Source organism: Hemitrygon akajei, chromosome 4 (assembly GCF_048418815.1).
Source record: "Hemitrygon akajei chromosome 4, sHemAka1.3, whole genome shotgun sequence".
Classification (NCBI taxonomy): domain Eukaryota; kingdom Metazoa; phylum Chordata; class Chondrichthyes; order Myliobatiformes; family Dasyatidae; genus Hemitrygon; species Hemitrygon akajei.
Window position 1 is genome coordinate 186796451 of NC_133127.1, and position 26842 is coordinate 186823292.

A 26842-nucleotide genomic window follows, 5' to 3' on the forward strand; every position below is an offset into this window, starting at 1 on the left:
TGGTTTATTGATCATTACAGAATGTCCCTCTGGTGCTTCCGCTCTCCCCACCTTGCCCTTTTCCCAACCATGATTCCCCTCGCCCTGCCCCCTTCCCACTCTCAGTCCACCACAGAGACACATATCAGAATCAGGATTATCATCACTCACATATGTCATGAAATTTGTTTTGTGTGTGTGTGTGTGTGTGTGTGTGTGTGTGTGTGTGTGTGTGTGTGTGTGTGTGTGTGTGTGTGTGTGTGTGTGTGTGTGTGTGTGTGTGTGTGTGTGTGTGTGTGTGTGTGTGTGGCAGCAATACAGTGCTGTGCAAAAGTCTTAGACACCCTAGTGATTTATGCAGTACGTGCCTGTCTTTTGCACAATTCTATATGTCACCTCTGAGATTAATTTTCTTGCAGGCATTCACAGTAGAACAAAGAAATATAATAGAATCAATGAAAAATTACACACAAAGGCTGACAAACAACCAATGTGCCAAACACAAACTCTGCAAATACAAACATAAATAAATAAACAAACAAACAAATAAATAAGCTCTGCAGTCCAGGCAATGATCATTTATGTAGGGAAATAAACATTTGACATTTTGGGCCAAGACTCTTTATCAGGACTGTATGTGTACAATTGAATAACCCCACCAATGATCATTGTATGAAGAAGCTCTGGGCATATTAATCTTGTACATAGTTATAGTGAATACAACAATAAACACAGTGACGAGTGCAAACCAACAGAATGGCACCACTTGCTCTGGCAGTTTGTTCCACACTCTCACCACCCTTTGAATGGAGAGAGACTCTGAGACTCACCACCTCATCTAGGAGGTTTTCAGTCTCCAGGATGGTCCTGACTATGTCCAGCCCCAGCTCAAGATTTTTGACCTTGTCAACCAAGAGCTGAAGTTGGGTGCACTTCCTGCTGATGTAGTAATCAAAGAGGCTGTTAGATACCCTGCAATCCTGCATTTTGCAGGAGTAGCATTCCGCTACCTGAACTACCATTCTACCTACTATGTATTTGTATACCTTCGTCACAACTTCTTATGTTTAAGTTCTACAATCAACAGTTGTTTCGTATGGCAGAAGTGTGGCCCAGGAGGGGCAGACATGAATTTGTTTGTTCTGGAGCTGGGGTTAGATCAATTTTCATCTGGCATCTCTTCCAGTGCCTTTCCAACATGGATGGCCCTGAGTTGGCATCACCTGATGGAGTCCTTGAAGCGCAGAAGCCTCCACACAACATCAACATGTTGACCTAGGTTGTGGAGGCACAGTCAACTAAATGATTCCAAAGAACTCATCACACTGAGCCACACATTGCTCTTGCCCAAGTCCGTTGTGCCAAAGACTGACCACTCTAACATTGGCAATTGTCACTCCACTTTTACCTTGCTTCTTATTATACACAGTCCTGGCATAGACAATAGACTGGACTTTGACCACCAATGCCCAGTCCAGCTGGAACGGAATATCCTGCTTCCTGCACTCCATCCCCAGCACCTCTCTTACATCAGGAGACCAACACAGAGAGAAACTCCCCAAGTGAGGTATCACAGATATCTCCAGCATCCCAGAGGAAGAGATCACCCCCCGAGTGCATCTTGTCCCAGACTATCCAGCTCCCCACTGGAATGTTCTATCTGGATGGTAGATGAACGGAAGTTTGTCCCTGTCCCTCGAGGCAGTCGGGTGACAATAATAAACCAATTTCAACAAGTTGTCAGTCACTCCAGGTTCCCTCTTCTGCCTTGGAATGAATTCAATGTTGAGGTGAGTGAAGTTATCCTCACCAGTTCAGGAGCCTGATGGTTGAAAGGTAATGACTGTTTCTGAACCTGGTGGTGTGGGACCTTCTTCCCGATGGCAGCAACGAGAAGAAAGCATGGCCTGGATGGTGGGGGGCTCGATGATGGATGCTGCTTTCCTGTGGCAGCGCTCTTTGTTGATGTGCTCAATGGTGGGGAGGGCTTTTTCCATTGAATATCCCTACATTCTGCTTGGACATTGAATCACCTTCATTAAGCAGTGTTACACCACCGCAGCCATATTCTACAGGAGAATCTGTATATTTGGAGTTTAGAAGAATGAGGGATGGTCTTATTGAAATCAATGATAAAGGATAAACTTCAACTTCAAGTTTATTCAAGTTTTCATAGTGGTACGCATGTGTACAGCTAAACGAAAGAATGTTCCTTGGGGAACAAGGTGTGTGTGTGTGTGTGTGTGTGTGTGTGTGTGTGTGTGTGTGTGTGTGTGTGTGTGTGTGTGTGTGTGTGTGTGTGTGTGTGTGTGTGTGTGTGTGTGTGTGTGTGTGTGTGTGTGTGTGTGTGTGTGTGTGTGTGTGTGTGTGTGTGTGTGTCACATTCACATGAAGTAATATTAACACAATAATATAAACTGATAAAAATACACTTAGATGTACAGAAAGAATTAACATAAAGTGCATAAACAGTATATACTGTAGGTAAATATACAACAGTGTAATGCTACTGGTGCTTTATAAATAAAGCGTATCGGTGCTAGCAGGGTGTTCAGAAGTCTCACAGCCTGGGGGAAGAAGCTGTATTGCAGCCAGACTGTCCTTGTTCTTGTACTACAGTACCTTCTGCCTGATGGTAGGAGGTCTAAGAGATTGAGGAATGAATGGGAGGGGTCTTTAACAATGCTGAGGGCTCTGTGAACTCAAGGCTTCTGGTTGGGTGATGGGGGGGGGCAAGGGGAAGAGAAACCCCAGTGATTCTTTCAGCAGTCCTCCCAATTTGTTGTAGGGTCACGTAGTCAGATGCTTTGCCTGTTCCCGTACCAGATAGTGATACAGCTGGCTAGGACGCTCTCGATGGTGCGCTGGCAGAATGTGGTTAGTTTGGCGTCGAGTAGCCTCAGTCTGCTCAATCCCCTCAGGAGTTGGAAGCATGGCTGTGCTTTCTTGACTAAAGTGGTGGTGTTGAGGGACCAGGTGAGTTCGTCCATGATGTACACTCCAAGAAACTTGGTGCTTCTGACTCTTCACAGAGGAGCCGTTGATGTGTAGTAGGGAGTGGTCAGCCTGCACCTTCCTCAAGTCCACAATTATTTCCTTTGTCTTGTTCACGTTGAGACTCAAGTTGCTATGTTCGCACCAGTCTCTAAGCTGCTCTACCTCATCTCTGTAGGCAGGCTCAGCATTTTTGCTGATGAGGCCAGCCACAGTCTGGTCACATACTGTTGCGTAATATATTCACCAGATACTTTACATTTTACATGTATTAGGAATATTTTTGTCATGTTGTCACTGCAAGCAACGAAGATCAACATTCAACAATTGTAAGAATCAAGCACTATATGAAAATAAACTTAGGGGTGTTTTGATATGCACCCAACCGTGCTTGCTTCCAGGGTTCAGACGCTCTGTCTCTCTGGAGTATGGATAACTGGTACAGCCTTTTTAGGGGTTTGGGACCATCAAGCTTATTGGCAATCATGTTTTGGTGCCATGAACTAAGTATTTGAAGAACACCTGAATGCAGGTACAGCAGGCAGTGAAGAAAGCTAATGGCATGCTGGCCTTTATAACAAGAGGAATTGAGTATAGGAGTAAAGAGGTCCTTCTGCAGCTGTACAGGGCCCTGGTGAGAACCCACCTGGAGTATTGTGTGCAGTTTTGGTCTCCAAATTTGAGGAAGGACATTCTTGCTATTGAGGGTGTGGAGCGTAGGTTCACAAGGTTAATTCCTGGAATGGCGGGACTGTCATATGTTGAAAGATTGGAGCGACTGGGCTTGTATACACTGGAATTTAGAAGGATGAGAGGGATCTGATTGAAACATATAAGATTATTAAGGGATTGGACACGCTGGAGGCAGGAAGCATGTTCCCGCTGATCGGTGAGTCCAGAATTAAAGGCCACAGTTTAAGAATAAGGGGTAGGCCATTTAGAACAGAGATGCAGAAAAACTTTTTCACCCAGAGAGTGGTGAATATGTGGAATGCTCTGCCCCAGAAGGCAGTGGAGGCCAAGTCTCTGGATGCATTCAAGAGATAGTTAGATAGAGCTCTTATAGATAGCGGGGTGAAGGGATATGGGGAGAGGGCAGGAACGGGGTACTGATTGTGTATGATCAGCCATGATCACAGTGAATGGCGGTGCTGGCTAGAAGGGCCGAATAGCCTATTCCTGCACCTACTGTCTATTGTCTATTGAGCCTCAGTGCTCAGTCATAAGCCTAACTAGAGATGTTGTCCAGAGGCTTGTTTATGCTCAGTTCTCGTTCTGATTTTATACTGTGTCCCGATCCTTGCCTTGTATACTCATGGATTTGCTCTTAACCATCCTTGTCAAGGTCTCTCGTCACAAGAGGTTCAAGTTTTTTCAAGTATGTTAAAAATTAAAGAGAAATCAATGTGTATATAGGACCGCTAGAAAATGAGGTAAGAGAAATAATAACGGGGGACAAGGAGATGGCTGATGAGCTAAATGTGTATTTTGCGTCCGTTTCAATGTGGAAGACATTATCAGTATGCCTGATGTTGTAGTGTGTGAAGGAAGAGAAGTGGGTGCAGTTACCGTTACAAGAGAGAAGGTGCTCAAAAAGCTAAAAGACCTAAAGGTACATAAGTCACCTGGACCAGAGGAACTACACCCTAGGGTTCTGAAAGAGGTAGCATTAGAGATTGTAGCGGCATTAGAAATTATCTTTCAGGAATCATTGGACTCTGGCATGGTGTCAGAAAACTGGAAAATTGAAAATGTCACTCCATTCTTTAAGAAAGGAGGAAGGTAGCAGAAAGGAAATTACAGACCAGTTAGTCTGACCTCAGTGGTTGGGAAGATGTTAGAGTCCATTTTTAAGGATGAAGTGATGTAGTACTTGGTGACACAAACATAGTACAAAGTCAGCATGGTTTCCTTCAGTGGAAATCCTGCCTGACAAACCTGTTGGAATTCTTTGAGGAGATTACAAGTAGGATAGATAAAGGAGATGCAGTGGATGTTGTATATTTGGACTTTCAGAAGGCCTTTGACAGGGTGCCACACATGAAGCTGCTCACCAAGTTAAGAGTCCATGGTATTACAGGAAAGCTACTGGCATGGTTAGAGCATTGGCTGATTGGTAGGAGGCAGCCAGTGGGAATAAAAGGATTCTTTTTTGGTTGGCTGGCAGTGACTAATGGTGTTCCGCAGGGGTCAGTGTTGGGACTGCTTCTTTTATACTGTATATAAATGATTTAGATGATGGAATAGATGGCTTTGTTGCCAAGTTTCAGATGATACGAAGATTGGTGGAGGGGCAGGTAGTGTTGAGAAAACAGATAGGATGCAGAAGAACTTAGATAGATTAGGAGAATGGGCAAGAAAGTGGCAAATGAAATACAATGTTAGAAAATGCGTGGGCATGCACATTGGCAGTAGAAATAAATGTGCAGACTATTTTCTAAATGGGGAGAAAATCCAAAAGACTGAGATGCAAAGGGACTTGGGAGTTCTTGTGCAGAACACCCTAAAGGTTAACTTGCAGGTTGAATCAGTGGTGAGGAAGGCAAATACCATGTTAGCATTCATTTCAAGAGATCTGGAATGCAAGAGCAAGGATGTGATGCTGAGGCTTTATAAGGCACTGGTGAGGCCTCACCTTGATTATTGTGAACAGTTTTGGGCCCCTCGTCTTAGAAGGGATGTGCTGGTATTGGAGAAGTCCAGAGGAGATTCACACAAGGATGATTCCAGGAATGAAAGGGTTATCATATGAGGAACGTTTGATGGCTCTGGGTCTGTACTCACTGGAATTCGGATGGATGTGAGGGGGTTCTCAATGAAACCTTTCGATTGTTGAAAGGCCGAGACAGAGTAGATGTGGAAAGGATGTTTCCCACGGTGGGGGAGTCACAGCCTCAGGATAGAGGGGTGCTCTTTCAAAACAGAGATATGAAGAAATTTCTTTAGCCAGAGGGTGGTGTATTTGTGGAATTTATTGCCACATGCAGCTGTGGAGGCCAGGTCGTTGGGTGTATTTAAGGCAGAGGTTGATAGGTTCTTGATTGGACATGGCATCAAAAGTTACGGGGAGAAAGCCAGGAACTGGGGTGAGGAAGAGAAAAAAAAAGGATCAGCCTTGATTGAATGGTGGAGCAGACTCGATGGGCCAGATGGCCTAATTCTGCTCCTATGTCTTATGGTCTAAGTGCAGACATGGAATAAAATGTGCATAAATAAATAAATTCTAGAATGTATTTAAACTGTAAAATGTTTTAAAATGTCATACCCAGAGTATAAATACCATGGCAAAAAATGTTACTTTCCTCAAGCTGTATGGCTGATCAACACCCACCCCTACACCAGCCACACCATCACTGCTTTATCAGCTCCAGCAGCATCTACGGAGATTAACAAACAGTTGACGTTTTGGGCCAATACCCTTCTTCAGGACTTATTTTTGCTTTTGGGCATACAATCAATCTATGCATAGGGCATAGGTACAAAATTAAGGGAGGGAAGTTTAGGGGGGACATCAGGGTAAGTTTTTTACACAGAGGGTTGTGAGTGCCTGGAATGACTTGCCAGGGATGGTGGTGGAGGCTAAAACATTAGGGGTATTTAAGAGCCTCTTGGACAGGCACATGGATGAAAGAAAAATGGAGGGTTATGGGGTAGTGTGGGTTTAGTACTTTTTTAAAGGATTATATGGGTCAGCACAACATGGAGGGCTGAAGGGCCTGTACTGTGCCATAGTGTTCTATATAAGCAAGGGTGGCGGAATGGAGATACGTCTAGGGTGCTCCTTCCCTCCACTCGCCTGCTGGCCACCCTTGAGCAAAGTGTAGCTCTGCTTAGCTCCACAGTCTGGGTCATGTGAAGTCATGGGAGCAGGATGATTAAATGAGCAGCTGGTGCACATCACAACTCCTCGTTACGTGACCATTGATGTCAGGCAGGCAACCTCTGAAGTGTGTTGATAATGGCTGTAGTCACATGTCTTGTAAAGACACTGTCCAGAAAAAGACAATGGCAAACCAGTTCTGTAGAAAAATTTGCCAAGAACAATTATGGCATGGAAAGACCATGATTACCTGCACATAATTAACGAATGGGTATAAGCAATCTTATTCATTTATATTTCTGGTGTCCCTTATCTTATTGTGGGTTTTGGTGCTGCATCAAATATGGAGTAACAATTATTTTGTTCTCCTTTACACTTGTGTACTGGAAATGACATTAAACCATCTTGTCTTGCTTTTTGTCTTATCTTGAAACAGTAGCAGAACAAAACATTGCAAATACTGCAACCACAAGTTACATCGATTTAAATTATCATAAATTAGACATAACTTGCAATACAAATAAACGTAGCAATATTAGTGCAAGTTGAGGGTCCGAGGTAGAGAATATGCAGTTTTCAGTTTGGCTCAAGAACCTGATAACAGTGGAATATGTAAGACCCTGAGCGGGGTGCTACCAAGTAGATATCAAGATGTTTCCACTAGTGGGAGAATCTCGAACACTGGGACACAGTGCAAGGTTAAAAATCCCCACCATCTGAACAATGGCCTCTTCTTATTGCTGCCAAACATCAAGATATTGCCACTCATGGGAGAATCTTGAACAATGGGACACTGTTAAAGATTAAAGTTTCCACTATCCCGGCCCTACCCTCTTCTCATTGGTGCTATCAGGCAGGTGGTGCAGAAGCCTGAAGACCCATTCCTCAAGTTCCAACAGCTGCTTCTTCCCCTCTGCCAACATGTGAACTGACAAACAGTACCCCTCAAGAAGAAATCAGTCTCCCCTCCATGGACTCTGTCAATACTTCTCGCAGACTCAGTAAAGCAGTCAGCATAATCGAAGACCCCTCTCACCCTGGACATTCTCTCTCCTCCCCACTCCCACTGGGTAGAAGGTACTAAAGCCTGAAAGCACATACCACCAGGCTCAAGGACAGCTTCTATCCCCCTGTTATCAGACTCTTGAATGAACCTCTTGTACATTAAAATGGACTCTTGACCTCACAATCTATCTCATTATGATCTTCCACCTTGTTGTCTACCTGCTCTGCACTCTCTCCGTAGCTGTTACACTTTATTCTGCATTCTTTTTGTTTTACCTTGTTCTACCTCAGTGCTCTGCATAATTATCTAATCTGTAAATACAATATGCAAGGCAGGTTTCCCCACAGTATTTATTTATTGGGGTACAGAGCAGAATAGGCCCTTCCAGCCTTAGAGCCACAGTCCCCAGCAATTCCCTGATTTAATCCTAGCCTAGTATCAGGACAAATTATACAATGGCCAATTAACCTACCAACTGGTAGGTTGTGGACTGTGGAGGGAAAGCAGAGCACACAGTACACACCAACGCAGTCACTGAGAGAATATACAAACTCCTTACAGGCAGAACCGGGAATTGAACCCAGGTCACCAGTACTGTAAAACATTTTGCTAACCATTATGCTACTGTGCCACCCCTTATATTGGTACATCTGATAATATTTAACTGTGACCTATATCGAAACCAATATACACCTTTTCATTCAGTCCTGTGGTCCCTGTTTGATCGTCACTGGTAATGATCAATTTTAGATGCGTTTACTGCAAAGTTTACATTGATTCTATAAGCTTAGTGCTCAAAATATCTGATATGAATATTCCTCTCAAAAGAAAGAAGGCAGTTTCAGGAAATGAGAACAGGACTTTGGAGATGCTAGCAGGGAAGCCTTCTCCGAGGGCCATCACCTCGTCGTGGTGGAGAGGCTTGTAAGTTCCTGAGATCCCAAGAGCGATGCTGTCTGGAGTTTAGCTCCCATGGTGGTAAGGTCAAGAGGGAAGTTCCAGACAAAGAGCAATCTAACCAAGACCCCAAAGGTGGAATTGGCAGAAGATTGTGACACACAAGAGCTGTATAAGATGATGAGAGGCATTGATCGTGTGGATAGTCAGAGGCTTTTTCCCAGGGTTGAAGTGGCTAGCATGAGAGGGCAGGGTTTAAAGATGCTTGGAAGTAGGTACAGAGGAGATGTCTGGGGTACGTTTTTTTACGCAGAGATGTGGAGTGCGTGGAATGGGGTGGTGGCGATGGTGGTGGAGGCGGATATGACAGGGTCTTTTAAGAGACTCCTGGACAGGTACATGGAGCTCAGAAAAATAGAGGGCTATGGGTAACCCTAGGTAATTTCTAAGGTAAGGACATGGTCAGCACAGCTTTGTGGGCTGAAGGGCCTGTATTGTGCTGTAGGTTTTCTATGTATCACAACAGCAGTGAAGTCCGAGGAAGGCTGCAGCAGATAAGGGTCTTCAGTCATCTTGTACTCCATCTCACTGAACACTGATCTGATCTGCCAAGGTGGCTGTGTGTGCATCAGCTTCCCCATGTTAAACAAAGTCACACACAGGCATTCTCCATTACGGGAATCCACCTTAGCAAGAAAGCAAAGGGTTTCTTGTAAGCATTGTTTTAATTGACTTAGAGATCTTGGAAAGTGAGGTCCTGCTTCAGCTGGAAAGGCTGAACAAAGACTTTTTATGGTGGTTGGGGTGCAGGGCAAAGACTTTTCATAGAGATTGCAGATTAGTGTAGGAAATAACAACAAGCATGGCACATGGAATAACTGATAATGTTATCCAGCTGTTCAGAAGATCTGATGTCCTGGCATCTGGCTCGCTCATTGCATTGGAAACTCAGCTGGGGTGCAGAATATAAGCAAAGTGTAAAGTTGGTATTAGGTTAAGGTCTGGAACAACAGGGTCAGGAATATATTTATTTATTTATTTATTGTTGACATACAGCACAGAATAGGCCCTTCTGGCCCTTCAAGCCATGCTGCCCAATAACCCCATATTTAATCCCATCCTAATTATGGGACAATTTACAATCACCAATTAATCTACCTGCTGCCATATCTTTGGACTCTAGGAGGAACATTAGAAAATTGGAAAGTTTTTGACAAGAACAGGTCATTTGGCCCAACAAAGCTTCCCGAATTCCTATTCACATAGTGTGTTGAAATAACCATTGAGTTTCGATTTGAAAGTCTCTAAGGTACTCTTCTCAACTACACAACTAGGTAGTTTGTTCCATGTGTTCACCACTCGCTGTGTAAAGAAATGTTTCCTCATGTTAGTCTGAAATCTCACCTTAACCAGTCTCCACCCATGGCCCCATGTCCTTGATAATGGATTAATTTAAGCAGGTAGCATCCACTTTACTTATACCCTTAATGATTTTGAACACTTCTATCATGTTTCTTCTCATTCCACGGCTACTTAGGCTAAAACAAAAATAATTATTTCAATCTTTCTTCACAGCTCATACCGTGTAGACCCCAAATGAGTCTACACACCCTTCTCTGCACTCTCTCCAGTGCCTTCACATCCTCACACAATATGGAGACCAAAATTGTACACTGTACTCAAGGCATAGCCTCACAAGTGCATGATATAGCTTAAGGAGAACATCTCTAGACTTGAAATCCACTGAATGTATTATATAGCCCAACATTCTATTAGCCTTCCTAATCGCTTCTGTGCATTGTCCAGATGTTGATAGTGATGGGTCTCCCAGGATGTTGAAATCTTTCTCACGTGGTGCGCTTTCTAATTCAAGACCCACTTTGTGTATTTATATCTAATATTTCCACTTCCTTTATGTAATACTTTAGATTTACTTACATCAAATGTCATTAGTCATTCATCTGCCTACATCTGGATTTTGTTTAGATCTGCAGCCTGAATGTTATCAGGCCTTCCACCTAATTTTGTGTCATTGGAAAACTTTACTAGTTTATTTGTTATATGCTTATCCAAATCATTAATGTAAGTAAAAAACAGAAGCAGCCTCAAAACCGATCTCCACGAAAACCCGCTTTTAACATCTAGATGTGAAAATAATCCTCTCACCATAATTCATTGTTTTCTGTTTTTGAGCCAATTCTGCGCCCATTCGCACACCTTACCCTGAGCCCCTACTTCCTGTAACTTGATTATTAACTTCTCATGGGGCACCTTGTCAGAAGTCTTCTGAAAATCCAAATAAACAATATCAACCACCCTATTGTTATCATAAATTTTAGTTGCCTCTTCATAGAACTCCAGCATATTAGTAAAACATGATTTCCCTTTTCTGAACCCATGCTAGCTTTCTGCTAACATGCCTATTCTTACCAGTTGCTTTTCCATCTCATTCTTGATTATTGTTTCCATTGTTGTTGTTCGTCCTTCGGAGTCGAAGATGACCACGACTTCTGTCAGGTGGAGGGTTTGTGACTGTGGGTCCGGAGGTGACTGGTGAGGCCAATCCGGGCCCTGAAAGCTCGCCCAAATGTGGGACACATGAGGGTAGGTGCTGCAGTGGAAGTGGAGGTAGCTCGAGCCTTGCGCGCGGAGCGTTTCCTCTGAGCCTCTGCGGTGCGTCTGATTTCTGCTGATTTCCATTACCTTGCCTGCAATACACGTTAAGCTTACTGTGTCAGCTACTAGAGTCAATGCGGTCACCCACCTTATATACTGGGACAACATTAATCCATTTCCAGACCTTAGGGATTTCACCAGCCTTCAACGATTTTTCAAAAATACATGCTAGGGGTTTGTATATACTGTATAATCACAGACCTCTTTAAGTACCCTTGGATATATGTTGTCTGACCCTGGAGATTTATTAACTTTCAGCCATACCAGTGGAAGCAGGACCTCACGTTCTAAGATCTCTAATCAATAAAAACAATCTTATTCTTCTCTACACTTATTGGCATATTGCTAACATCTTTGCAGATGAATCCTTTAGCAAAATGTGAGTTATGAGTATCCACTATGTCCTTCTCTGCATATCTTAACACCTGCTATTATTACTAATACATATAACTTCCTCTTTGACTTTTATGACTAAAGCATTGAAAAAAAATCCCTTAGGATTTTAGCATTGACGGTAATATCCTTCTCAACCTGCTTTTTGGCAATCCAAATTTCCCTCTTGACTATAGTTCTCATATTTTCATAATGCCTATGGTTAACATCATTAATACTTCTTTCTGATCTCCTTACATAGCTGTCTTTTCAATAATTGTATGTAGATCTTTATCCATGTCATTGATCTATTGTTTTTTATTGCTTCTCCTGACTTGGGCATGAACACTTCCTGCACTGGATATATTTCCTCTTTAAGCTGACGGCATTATTCCTCAGTGACTCAATGTCAAGCAGCTCCTTCCAGTTTACCTTATAATGCTTTTGTTGCATCCGCGCAAAAACTTTGCCTTTCTAAAATTCAATTTAATGAAACGAGAGCACCCAGAGAAAATCCACACGGGCTCAGGGAGAATGTACAAGCTCCTTACAGGCAGCCGCAGGAATTGGACTGGGTCGCTGGAACTGGATTGCACAGTGCTAACCACTATGCTACCATGACTGGATGCTATTGTAATTATATGTGCTATATGTGTTCTGTGTGTGACTGCATGTATAGTATCTTGCACCTTAGCCATGGAGGAACATTGTTTCATTTAACTGTATAAGTGTGCATGGTTAAATAACAGATAAACTTGAACTTGTATGTGACTGAACCTAGGTCCAGAGTACTTGTCTATTTCCCGGTTCTCATTAAACTTACCAGGATCACTGGACAATGGATCATATTGCTGTGGAGGCTTTAGAAATGGTATGGAAGAGGTTCACTGGGGTTTTGGCTGGATTAGGAATCTTGGTGCCCACATCCATAGATCCTTCAATATTGCCTTGCAAATTGATGGGACTGTTAAGAAGACATGGTGTGTTGGCCCTCATTAGTCGGGGGATTGTGTTCAAGAGTTGCAAGGTTTCAGATCTATAAAGCTCTGACTAGTCCACACTTGGAGCACTTCACCCCACGTCCTCTCCTCCTTCCCTTTCTCCCATGGTCCACTTTCCTCACCTATCAGATTCCTCCTTCTCCAGTCCTTGACCCTTCCCACCCAGCTGGCATCACCTATCACCTTCCAGCCAGCCTCCTTCCCCTCCCTCCACCTTTTCACTCTGGCACCTTCCCCCTTCCTTCTCAGTCCTGAAGAAGGGTCTTGGCATGAAAAGTTGACTGCTTATTCATTTCCATAGATACTGCCTGACCTGCTGAGTTCCTCCAGCTTATAGTGTGTGTTGCTTTGTGTTCATTTCTGGTCACCTCATTATAGGAAAGATGGGAAAGCTTTAGGGAGATTGCAGCACAGATTTACCAGGATGCTGCCTGGATTAGAGAGCATGTCTTATAAGGACAGGCTGAGCGAGCTAGGGTTTTTGTCTTTGGAGTGAAGGAGGATGAGAGGTGACTTGATAAAGATGTAAGATAAGAGGCATAGATTGAATGGATAGCAAGAGACTTCTCAGGATGCAAATGGCTAATTCAAGGGGGCATAATTTTAAGGTAATTGGAGGGAAGTATAGGAGGTATGTCAGAGCTAATTTTTTTTATCGGGTGGTCTGTGCATGGAACACTTTAGCAGTGGTAGAGGCAGATACATTAGGGACATTTAAGAAACTCTTAGATAAAGTGGCATGCAAAAGTTTGGGCGCCCCTGGTCAAAATTTCTGTTACTGTGAATAATTAAGTGAGCAGAAGATGAACTGATCTCTAAAAGTCATAAAGTTAAAGATGAAACATTCTTTTCAACATCTTAAGCAAGATTAGTGTATTATTTTTGTTTTGTACAATTTTAGAGTGAAAAAAAGGAAAGGAGCACCATGCAAAAATTTGGGAACCCCAAAAGATTTGAGCTCTCAGATAACTTTTACCAAGGTCTCAGACATTAATTAGCTTGTTAGGTCTATGACTTGTTCACAGGCATTGTTAGGAAAGGCCAGGTGATGCAAATTTCAAAGCTTTATAAATAAATACCCTGACTCCTCAAACCTTGTCCCAAAAATCAGCAGCCATGGGCTCCTCTAAGCAGCTGCCTAGCACTCTGAAAATTGAAATAAATGATGCCCACAAAGCAGGAGAAGGCTGTAAGAAGATAGTAAAGCATTTTCAGGTAGCCGTTTCCTCAGTTCATAATGTAATTAAGAAATGGCAGTTAACAGGAATGGTGGAGGTCAGGTTGAGGTCTGGTAGACCAAGAAAACTTTACAAGAGAACTGCTTATAGGATTGCTAGAAAGACAAATCAAAACCCCCATTTGACTGCAAAAGACCTTCAGGAAGATTTAGCAGACTCTGGAGTGGTGGTGCACTGTTCTACTGTGCAGCGACACCTGCACAAATATGACCTTCATGGAAGAGTCATCAGAAGAAACCCTTTCCTGTGTCCTCACCACAAAATTCAGCATCAGAAGTTTTCAAAGGAACATCTAAACGAGCTTGATGCATTTTGGAAACAAGTCCTGTGGACTGATGAAGTTAAAATAGAACTCTTTGGCCGCAATGAGCAAAGGTATGTTTGGAGAGAAAAGGGTGAAGAATTTCATGAAAAGAACACCTCTCCAACTGTTACGCACAGGGGTGGATCGATCACACTTTGGGCTTGTGTTGCAGGCAGTGGCACAGGGAACATTTCACTGGTAGAGGGAAGAATGAATTCAATTAAATACCAGCAAATTCTGGAAGCAAACATCATACCATCTGTGAAAAAGCTGAAGATGAAAAGAGGATGGCTTCCACAACAGGATAATGATCCTAAACACTCCTCAAAATCCACAATGGACTACCTCAAGAGGTGCAAGCTGAAGGTTTTGCCATGGCCCTCACAGTCTCCCAACCTAAACATCATCAAAAATCTGTGGATAGACCTCAAAAGAGCAGTGCATGCAAGACGGCCCAAGAATCTCACAGAACTAGAAGCCTTTTGCAAGGAAGAATGGGTGAAAATCCACAAACAAGAATTGAAAGACTCTTAGCTGGCTACAGAAGGTATTTACAAGCTGTGATACTTGCCAAAGGGGTGTTACCAAGTACTGACCATGCAGGGTGCCCAAACTGTTGTTTCGGGCCCTTTTCCTTTTTTGTTATTTTGCAACTGTAAAAGATGGAAATAAAAAAGTAATCTTGCTTAAAATATTAAAGAAATGTGTCATCTTAAACTCTATGCCTTTTGGAAATCAGGTCATCTTTTACCCGCTTAGCTATTCACGATTACAGAAATTTTGACCAGGGGTGCCCAAACTTTTGTATGCCACTGTATGCACATGGATGATAGGAAAATGGAGGGCTATGTAGGAAGGAAGGGTTAGGTCGAACTTAGAATTTGTTAAAAGGTCAGCACAACATCATTAGTGTCAGGGACAATATAGACACAATGGGCTGAAGGGCCTGTTCCTGTGCTGTACTCTTCTAGGTTCTAGGCACTGTTCAATATGCAAATAAAGGGAAATAGAAGTGTGTTGTGCTATCACGAGCCACAATACCCAACAATCCAGAAAATCTGCTGGTCTAAAACTATCCGAGTCCCTGTGGTGTGCGTGGCCCCTCAACGCTACTCTTGCTATTCAGTAAGATGTAAACTTGGCCTCAGCTCCTCTTCCCCATCTGCTCCCCATAACCCTTGTCTCCCCCCATTGATTAAACATCTGTTTCTGTAGTGCTCTGGGGAGCTTTTGAAATATTACAAACGCATGAACCCTGATTCTAACTTATGAATAATGCAAAGTGCAAAGTTCAAAGTAAATTTACTATCAAAGTACATAAATATTACTATATACAATCTTGAGATTCATCTTCTTGCAGGAATTTACTGGAAATAAAGAAATACGATCTAATTTTATGGAGAAACTATTCATAAACAGACAAATGATGTCAAACGCCAACGTGCAAAAGAAGACAAACAGCAAATAAAAATAATATTGAGAATATGAATTGTAAGGATACTCTGAATGTGAGACTGTATGCTGCAGTTTCAGTTCAGAATAGTGGTGACGGAAGTTCTACACACTGGTTCAGGAAGCTGATTGTTGTAGGGTAATAACTGTTCCTGCACCTCGTGGTGTTGGACCTGAGGCTTCTGTACCTCCTTCCCTACAACAGCAACAAGAAGAGGCATGGCCTGGATGGTGGGTGTACTTTATGATGGATACTGCTTTCTTGTGACAGTGCTCCATGTCAATGTACTGAATGCTGAGATGGGCTTTGCTTGTGACGGACTGAGCTTTATCCATCGCTCCCTGTAGCTTCTTCCATTCCATACTGGCAACCGGTTAAAATACTCTCCAGTGTGCTTCTTCAGAACTTTGTCAATTTTATTTACTGTATTTAGCAATAAAGCACGGAGTAGACCCTTCTGGACCTACGAACCACGCCGCCCCAGCAAACCCGATTAACCCTAACCTAATCGGCGGACAATTTACAATGACCAACTAAAATCCCTGCTATGTCTTTAGTCTTTTGAAGGAAACTTGAGGACTGAGAGCCAGGAGAAAACCCACGCATTCCATGAGAAGGACATAGAAACATAGAAGCATAGAAAATAGGTGCAGGAGTAGGCCATTCGGCCCTTTGAGCCTGCACCGCCATTCAGTATGATCATGGCTGATCATCCAACTCAGAACCCTGTACCTGCTTTCTCTCCATACCCCCTGATCCCTTTAGCCACAAGGGCCATATCTAACTTCCTCTTAAATATAGCCAATGAACCGGCCTCAACTGTTTCCTGTGGCAGAGAATTCCACAGATTCACCACTCTCTGTGTGAAGAAGTTTCTCCTCATCTCGGTCCTAAAAGGCTACCCCTTTACCCTTAAACTGTGACCCCTCATTCTGGACTTCCCCAACATCGGAAACAATCTTCCTGCATCTAGCCTGTGCAATCCCTTTAGAATTTTATACGTTTCAATAAGATCGCCCCTCAATCTTCTAAAATTCCAGTGAGTATAAGCCTAGTCGATCCAGTCCTTCTTCATATGAAAGTCCTGCCATCCCAGGAATCAATCTGGTGAACATACAGAGACTCTTTACAGAAAGGCACTGAAATTCAACTTTGAAATCTGGAACTGCACACCCTGCCTGCCCCCCATTGAGCTGACTGAATTTGGTGACATGAGGAATCTATGAAAACTTCCAAAGAAGTAGAGGCACTGCTGTGCCCTTGTTATAATGACACTTTGTGATGATAAGATTCTTCATCAACCCCAGGCCGATTTTGTATCATTGATGGAAGTTATTTTGCACACTGAAGTGAAAGCTGAGTTTGTTGACAGGTGCAATGATAAACTTACTTGCTGCAGCACCACAGGTACATAGCATTAGGTAATAAGCATCCAGAAGAAAAACATAAATTGTACAAGATTTTTGCAAGAAGGAACACAACGAGAACAAAAATAAGGAAGGCTATTGTTGTGGAAAGTATCAAAGTGGTCACGTGTAATTAGGTTTGTGCGGGTTGGCTGCAGAAATGAAAGGTTGAAGGAGAACAGGTGTTCCTGAACCTGGCGGTGTATGACTTCAGGCATCTGTACTTACTGCCTAATGGTAGCTACGAGAAACTCTCACGGCCCAGATGGATTTTGATAGGTGTGGCCTTCTTGAGGCAGCACCTCATGTTGATAATGCAGGGAGGGATGAGCCGGTGAAACACTGGGCTGAGCCCACTACATACAGTATGTTCTTGCCCATTTGAATTGCTATACCAAACCATGACACATTCTCTCAGTCATCCTCAATCCCCAATAATATTCCTGTCTCCTATCCTCTCATAGATGCCCATTAACTTCCCCCTCATTTTTCCACCAGTCACCAGCACTAGGGGGTAATTTATGGGCCTACCAACTAGCAGACAGTTGAGAGTGAGGTGGAGCACACTGAAGGAAACTCACACAGTAACAGAGCAAACGTGCAGAACTCCACACAGACAAGAGATGGTACCTGAAGTCAGGATTGAACTTGGGTCACTAGATCCATGGACAACATCACTACCTTTCTCCCACTGGGGAGAAAATCCAAATGCCTGAAAGCATGTACCATCAGGCTCAAGGACATCTTCCACTCTGCTGTTATGGGATTTTTGAATGATCCCCAAGTATGATAAGATGAAATCCTGACCTCGGTATTTATCTCATTATGGCCTTTATACTTTATTGTAGTGCACACAAAATGCTGGAGGAACACAGCAGGTCAGGCAGCATCTATAGAAAGGGATAAACAGTGTTTCAGAGGGAGACTCTTTGAAGGGTCTTGGCCCGAAGCATCGAATGATTATTCCTTTCAATAGATGCTGCCTGACCTGCAGAGTTCTTCCAGAATTTTGTCTGTATTAGTCTAGATATCCAGCACCTGCAGAATGCCTTGTGTTTATGATTTGCACCTTATTGTCTAACTGCATACTGCACATTCTCTGTAGCTAATAACACTTTATTCTGATCTTTTTTTTTAATTGTTGTAGCTTGTAATACAGTATGTGCAAAAGTCTTAGGCACATATATAGAGCTAAGGCTTTTGCATAGTATTGTATGTACCGTATATTGGTTAAAACTGGAAGGTGGCTGGGTGGGAAACAGAAATAAGAGTAATTGGCTTGTATTAGCTCAGTAGTATTAAGTATTATTTGGTAACTGGAAAGACTTAATATACAGAGCCGTGCAAAAGCCTTAAGCACTCGAGCTATATATATGTGCCTAAGCCTTTTGCAGAATACCGTACCTCAATGCACTATGTATGAAATTAATCAGTGTGCATGGTAGGCAAGACAAGCTGTTCACTCTGCCTTGGTACATCTGACAATAATAAACCAATTCCAATACCAATTCTACCCTTAAGATTAAATCACACGAGCTATTGGGACACCCTGCCAAATGGGTGGGAGCCCTCAGGACAATGTCAATGAATTTGTTTTGGATTGCATTCTCTACCCTCTGCAGTAACTCAAGCCCTCAGACTGAGGAATGATTTCTTTATGCACTCGATTGGTTATGCATTGTCAATCAGACGTCACCAACAAGGACATAATCTTAAATGATTGCCGTTCATTCGTAAATATAGCCTCCGCTGTGGGCAAAGCCTCTTCATGGCCGTAGTCAAGTGATTTATCCCAGGCATTGGTTCCCCACCTGCTACTGCATTGAGTGGTTTACACTCATGAAAATAAGTGAAATAACGACTTAAAGTAGTTATGGCCTTTCTTTAGGAAATTATTCTTTTGACATTAGCAGGTGATTAATTCTATAATGTAAAGCAGGCTCTGCTCCATGTAGAAAATGAGATCTAAAATTCCCCCCTGACGTATCCACAGCTGCAAAAACATATGAGGCATTAGCAAGACACATATAATGCTGGAGGAACTCAGCAGTTCAGACAGCATCTATGGAAATGAATAAACAGTCAATGCTTAGGGCTGAGACCCTTCATCAGGATATGGAAACATTGCCAAAATGGTCACAAGGAGCTATCCATACAGTTCAGTGCAACACCACTGCCTGGTAACCATCAATAGATTCTTGGACCTCAACTAAGGCTTAGATCATGTTTCAATTGCACTGATTACATTAACTCTTAACTTTATGGATTCACATCCCAGTCCAGGCATGGAAACCAAATGAATCACTAATTCATGCACCAGGAGACTGGCGCACAGCACAACAGGCCCTTCAGCCCACAATCTTGTGTCAATATTTAAACCTTCTCCAAGATCCCAATAAAACCATAAGATATAGGAGCAAAATTAGGCCATTTGGCCCATTGAGTCTGCTCCGTCATTTCATCATACCTTATCCATTTCCTTTTTAACCCCATTCTCCTGCCTTCTCCCCATAACCTTTCATGCCCTGACTAATCAAGAACCCATCAACCTCCCCACTAAGTACACCCAGTGACCTGGCCTCCACAGCTACCAGTGACTACAAGTTCCACAGATTTACCACCCTCTGGCTGAAGAAATTCCTCCTTACCTCTATTCTAAATGGACGTCCCTCTATTTTGAGGCTGTGTCCTTCGGTCCTTGACTCCCCCAGCAAAGCAAACATCCTCTTCACTCTATCTAGGCCTTCCAACTTCAATAGGCATCAATGAGATCCCACCACATTCTTCTAAATTCCAGTATTACAGGCCCAGAACCTAAAAACGCAGTTCATATGATAACCCTTTCATTCTCAGAATCATTTGTGTGGACCTCTTCTGAACCCTCTCCAATGTCAGCACATCCTTTCTTAAATAACGGGTCCAAAACTGCTCACAACACTCCAAGTGAGGCCTCATTAGTATCTTATACAGCCTCAGCATTACGCCTTTGTTTTTATATTCTAGTATTCTTGAAATGAATACTAACATTGCCTTGGCTTTCCTCACCATCGATTCAACCTGCAAATTAACCTTTAGGGAATCCTGCAGAAGGACTCCCAAATTCCCTTCAACCTCAAGAGTCTTGAATTTTCTCCTAGTTTATTCCTTCTATGCAAGTGCATGGCCATACATGACCCAACATTATTCCATCTGCCACCTCTTTGTCCATCCTCCTCATCTGTCTAAGTCCTTCTGCTGCCTCTCTGCTTCTTCAACGCTACCTGCCCCACCACATTTCTTCACATCATCCACAGATTTGTCAACAAAGCCATTAATTTCATCATCCAAGTCACTGACAAACAATGCAAAAAGAGTCAATCCCAACACAGGCTACTGTGGAACACCACTAGTCACCGACAGCCTATCAGAAAAGGCTCCCTTTATTTCCACTCTGCCTCCTGCCAATCAGCCAACGCTCTATCCATACTAGTATCTTTCTTGTAATTCGATGGGCTATTATCTTGTTAAGCAGCCTCATCTTTGGCACCTTGTGAAAGGCTTTCTGAAAATCCAAGTAAACAATGTCAACCAATTCTCTTTTGTCTATCCTATTTGTCCTATCTTGTCCTGTGTCACCAAGTACTCCATAACCTCATCCTTAACAATTGACTCCGAGATCTTCCCTGCCACTGAGGCCAGGTTAAGTGGTCTATAGTTTCCTTTCTTAAAGAGTGGAGGTGTATTTGCAATTTTCCAGTCCTCTTTACCATGGCACACTACTAGTGTCTTCTACAGTGAAGACTGATGCAAAATACTCATTTAGTACATCTGCCATCTCCTTGTCCTTCATTATAATTTTTCCAGCCTCATTTTCTAGCAGTCCTATGTCCACTTTCATCTCTCTTTTACTTTTTACATACTTAAAAAAGCTTTTACTATCCACTTTGATATTGCTTACTAACTTGCTTTCATATTTCATCTTTTCCCTCCTAATGATTCTTTTAGTTGCTCTCTGTAGTATCACGGTCTGGTTCGTGGATTCCTCATTCCAGTTATTTCCTTTTCCCCATGTTCTGTTGGGCGCCTTGATTAAGGCACCTGATCTTCATTTTGTACTGGCAACATAGAGGCTCCAGGTTACAGCGGTGATTGCTGGACCGTTACCAGAAGCACATCACCGGAAGCCAGTCGTCTCACCGTAGCCACTGTGGCTATGCTCATTCCGGGACCACCATGAGTCGTGAATTCTGGTTCCTTTGGTGCCTGTGGCTGCTTAGCAAATTCAGTCGTTTTTTTGTCCAGCCGAGCTGCCAGCTGTTTTGCCGCTGCTCCGAGTAAGGTACAAACTCTGTCATTTTCATGGTCAGCCGAAGACTTGCCGGCTGTTTGCTGCCGCTTCGAGTAAAGATACAAATGGACCGTCGTGTGGTTTTTTTCTCCTCATTGTCCAAGTCCTTTCCAGCTGAGTCGGTCTGGCCATTTGCCGCCACTCTGAGTTGGGGGTTCTGTCTCTTCGTTGTCCAAGTCCTTATGGCTGAGTAGGTCTGGCCGTTTGCCGCTACTCCGAGCTGGGTATTCTGTCTTTTCGTGGTCCAAGTCCAGTCTAAGTCCAAGCTCATGGTCCGAGTTCCAGTCCAAGTCAAGATCCAAGTTCCGAGTCCAAGTTGTGATCCAAGTTCGGAGTCCAAGCTGAGGTCCAGGGTCTGAGTCCAAGTCAAGTTCAAGTCCAGGTTTCAAGTCCAAGTCCTAGTCCAGGTTTTACTGGTTTGTTATCCAATGTTTACGTCCATGTTGACATTTAGTCCTCGCTCCCTGGCCTTCCTAGTAACTATCAATAAACACTGTTCTGTATATAACTACCTCTGCCTGTATCCTGCACTTGGGTCCGCTCTCAATGCCCCCTTGTAACATTTAGGTTTTTAAAAGCTTCCCACTTTTCTAAATTTTCACTCATTTTTGCTTTGTTATATGCCCCCTCTTCTGCTTTTACATTAGCTTTGAACTTTCCTTGTCAGCCACGGTTGTTCTATTTTGCAATTTGAGTATTTCTTCATTCTTGAAATGTATTTATCTTGCACCTTCCTCATTTTTCCCAGAAACTCGCGACCCCTGACACTCTTGACCATCCAGCATACCTCTATTGTCTTCCACACTGATGCAAAATGCTGATTCAATTCATTGTCATTTCCTCATCCCCCATTGAAGGTCTCTCCTGGATCTGGTTTACTTCTTGCCTCCAAACACTGATTGGCCACTGTTCAAGATCCCAGTTAGCGTTCTCAATTGGTTGTGTAGCAGATGGCATAATGCTTTACAGTGCCAGCAAGCTGGGTTCAATTCCTGCCACTATCTGTAAGGAGTTTGTACATTCTCCCCGTGAATGCATGGATGCTCCTTCTTTCTCCCACATTCCAAAGATATAACAATTACAGCACGGAAACAGGCCATCTCGGCCCTTCTATTCCATGTAGAGGTTAGTAGATTAATTGGTCACATTGATATAATAGGGTCGTGTGGACTTGTGGGCCCAGAAGGACCTGTTATCGTGTTGTATCTCTAAGTGAATAAAAGAATTAATCTAATGCTTCCATCTGCAGAGACTGCCATTTTTCATTCATGCATCTGACTAGCTAAGAGTCTCTTAAATGTCTTTAATGTATCAACCCTGGCAGCATGTTCCACACATACACCACTCTGTATCAAAAGCCTGCCTCTGACATCCCCCCACACTTTCCTCCAATCATCTTAAAATTATGCCCCTTCATATTAGCCATTTCCACCCTGGGAAAAAAAGCACCGGCTGATTCTTATCATCTTATACTCTCACATCAACTCACTTCTCAATCCTCCCTCACTCCAATCAGAAAAGCCTTTTCTCTTAAGACAGGTTTTCTAATCCGGGCAGCATCCTCATATACTTCCTTTGTACCCTTTCTAAAGCTTCTACATCTTTCTTATAATGAGGGAACCAGAACGGAAGACAATACTCTAAGTGTGGTCTGATCAGAGTTTTATAGAGCAGCAACATTACTTTGAAATCAGTCCCCTGAGTAATGAAGGCCAACACACCATAACCATCCTATCAACTTCAAAGATTCAAAGTACATTTGTTATCAAAGTATGTGTTCAGATTACAACTCTGAGGTCCATCCTCCTGCAAACAGCCAAGAAACAGAGAAACACCACAGAACCTGTTCAAGAAAACTTCAAACACCCAATGCACAAAAAATGAACAAATTGTGCAAATTTTTCCCCTCAATAATTCAGTGGTTTTGTAATCACCATTATTTTCCTTTATTCAAAATTTAATCTAATTAATTAAATTTAAATTGCCAGGCATCACGATGGAAGATAGGCAGGGTGGAAGTGACTGATATGAGCCAGCACAATTTTAAGGAGATAGGAGGAAAGTAGGGGGGATGTCAGAATTAAGTTCTTTACAAAGAGAGTTGTGGATGCATGGAATGCCCTGCCAGGGGTAATAATGGAAGTAGATGCATTAGGGGCATTTTAAAAAAACTCTTAGACACACACAAAATGCTGAGGAATACAGTGTGAATGTTTTGGGCCAAGAACCTTCATCAGGATTGTGTTTCAGCCTGAAACATCAACTCTTTATTCTTCTTCATAGATGCTAAGTTTCCCCGGCATTTTGTCTGTGAAAGGTCTTGGCCCAAAACATCAACTCTTTATTCCTTTCCGTAATGCTGCCTGACCTGAATTCCCCCAGCATTTTGTGCGTATTGCTCTGGATTTCCAGCTTCTGCAGAATCTCTTGTGTCTTAGATAGACCTTAGATGGATGGTGGAAAAATGGGAGGCTATGTTGGAGGGACAGTTTATCTTGACCTTAGAGAAGGTTAAAATGTCTGCAGATCATGAGCCAAAGAGCCTGTATTGCACTATAATATTCTCCATTCTCTGTAACTTTGGGGTATGGCAGTGTTTCAAAGACAAACAAGAACTTGTTTGTGTTGTGGTCAATATTTAGGTTTCAGTCAGGATGTTTAAAAAAGATAGTTTGGTCCCATTGTTGAAAGTTGGCCACCCATCTTTCCTACAACAATATCTGTTCTTAAAAAAAAATTGTTAGAAAGCAACTTGGGGGCTTCAGAGAAGCACAATGCACAAGGACATTGTAAATGTCCCTTAGAAAAAATTTCATTCCATTGTATTTGTGGCTTTGGGTTAAAATAGCAAGAACAGCTGTGTAGTATGTCAGCCTAAACCTTATTTGCGAAGCCATGGGGCCATGTCATTGTTAATCAGAGCTGTCCCCACTTACAGAAGTAGTACACGGTCACTGAGACTGTAATACCACTGTAATAAAAAGAAAAATGCCAAACTCATCATATCATAGAACACAGATCACTATAGCACACTACAAACCCTTCAGCACAGGATCTTGATCCTACCTTATAACTTGCTCTAAGATCAATCAAACCTTTACCTCCTACATTGCTCTCCATTTTTCTATCATCCATGTGCCTATCTAAGAGTTTCTTAAATGACCCTAATTTTATCTGCTTCTACCATCACCCATGGCAGTGCGTTCCACATTCTGTGTAAAACACTTACCCCTGACCCTATACATTCCTCCAATCACCTTAACGTTATGCCTCTCCAAGTTAGCCATTTCCATTTCTGGCCTGGGAAATAGTCTCTGGCTAGCCACTCAATCTATGCCTCCTATCATCTTGTTCACCTCTGTGCCGGGAGCTGTACAATAGATCTATTCTATATAGCTATATCCTGGGAGGATACAGGATCGTTTATAATTTTTATGTGCATTCATCATTTTTGTGGTGGCGTGTTGGGGAGGAAGCATTAAGAAGAGGGACGCCTCACGTCTTAATAAGCTGGTAAGGAAGGCGGGCTCTGTCGTGGGCAAAGTACTGGAGAGTTTAACATCGGTAGCTGAGCGAAGGGCGCTTAGTAGGCTACGGTCAATTATGGAAAACTCTGAACATCCTCAACATAGCACCATCCAGAGACAGAGAAGCAGTTTCAGCGACAGGTTACTATCGATGCAATGCTCCTCAGACAGGATGAAGAGGTCAATACTCCCCAATGCCTTTAGGCTTTACAATTCAACCACCAGGACTTAAGAACTTTTTAAAAGCTATTATTAATGCTTATTGAGATAGTGATTTAGATGCATATCATATTTTTTTAATGAGTTAAGTATTGTATGTAATTAGTTTTGCTACAACAAGTGTATGGGACATTGGAAAAAAAAAAGTTGAATTTCCCCATGGGGATGAATAAAGTATCTATCTATCTATCTATCTTTGTTGAATTTGAAAGGAACTCATTTTGCCTCAGGCCTATTTTATGATTTTAATGAAAGAATATTATCACTTTTGCTCATTTTGATTTTAAAATTTTGTCATTTGTACTGTTCTCAAACAGAACCAAGGGTGTGAGTTGGTGTAGTGCTCTCCAATAGTGGGATCATCAGGACCTTGCTAAGTGTTTGTCATAGGTTCAGAGTAACACTGCCCTCCCTGTCCGATACTAAGCTTGGTCAGACCACACTTGGAGTATTGTAAGCAGTTTTGGCCCCCTTATCTAAGAAGGGATCTGCTCGCATTGGAGGGATCCAGAGGAGGTTTAAGAGAATGAAAGGGCTAACGTGTGAGGAGCGTTTGATGGCTCTGGGCTGGTACTCGCAGGAGTTGCGAAAAATGAAGGGGATCTCGGGAAAAGCTTTTTGAAAGTCCTATTTTAAAGACTTAGATAGAGTGGACACGGAAAGGGTTTTGTCCATTAGTGGGGGGGATCTAGGGCCAGAGGTCTTAGTCTCAGAATATAAGGAACAGAGGTGAGGAGGAATTTTTAGTCACAGCATGATGAATCTATGGAATTACTTACCACAGCCGGCCAAGTCATTGGGTATATTTAAAGTGGAGGGTGATAGGTTTTTTTAATTAGTAAGAGTGTCAAAGGTTACAGGGAGAAAGCCGGAGAACGGAGTTGAGAAGGATAATAAATCAGCCATAATGGAATAGCAGAGCAGAGTCAATGGGCTGAATGGTTTAACTCTACTCCTACGTTTTATGTTCTGTTTAACAAATGCTTTGGGTGGAGGATATTTCCTTCCTGGTCACAATAAATCACTTCACACTGCATTCATACCATTTGCACGTTTTTTTTTCTTTGCAAACTCCTTCGCCTCGTTCTGTGCTAGAGAGAGATTTTTTTTTTATTTTAGGGTTTTTCCAGACACTGTATGGAATTGGTGTCAGCAGCTAGGCAGACTCGAGCTACTTGCCAGCCTAGGAATGTTCGTCATACATTGCCAGACGCTGACCGCAGACTCTAATCAGCCCTGCGTTCCACCTCTTGGGCTCAGCTGAGACAATATCCCATTTACACCAGAGCTGTGGAAGCACAATGGAATAGGATCCTGCCACTGGGTGTAGCTTGACAGTCGCAGTTAAAGAACTAGACAAAGAAATATTATAGGCTTTACCACTATCAATCCCACATTGTTAGCCTTTACTGTGTGACATATACCACATAAATTGTGCTTCTGGTAACTAACAGACAAGCTGTCAGCTGCACTGTGACCCTTAAAATAAAGGTTAAAGACCCTTTTCAAAGATTAGCTTTATTTGTCACATTGAAATGTCAAAACGTATAATTTAATGCAGCAAGACTTTTTCTGCTGCGGTTGGATGAGACTAGAGGTAGCGGTCATAGGTTAAAGTTGAAA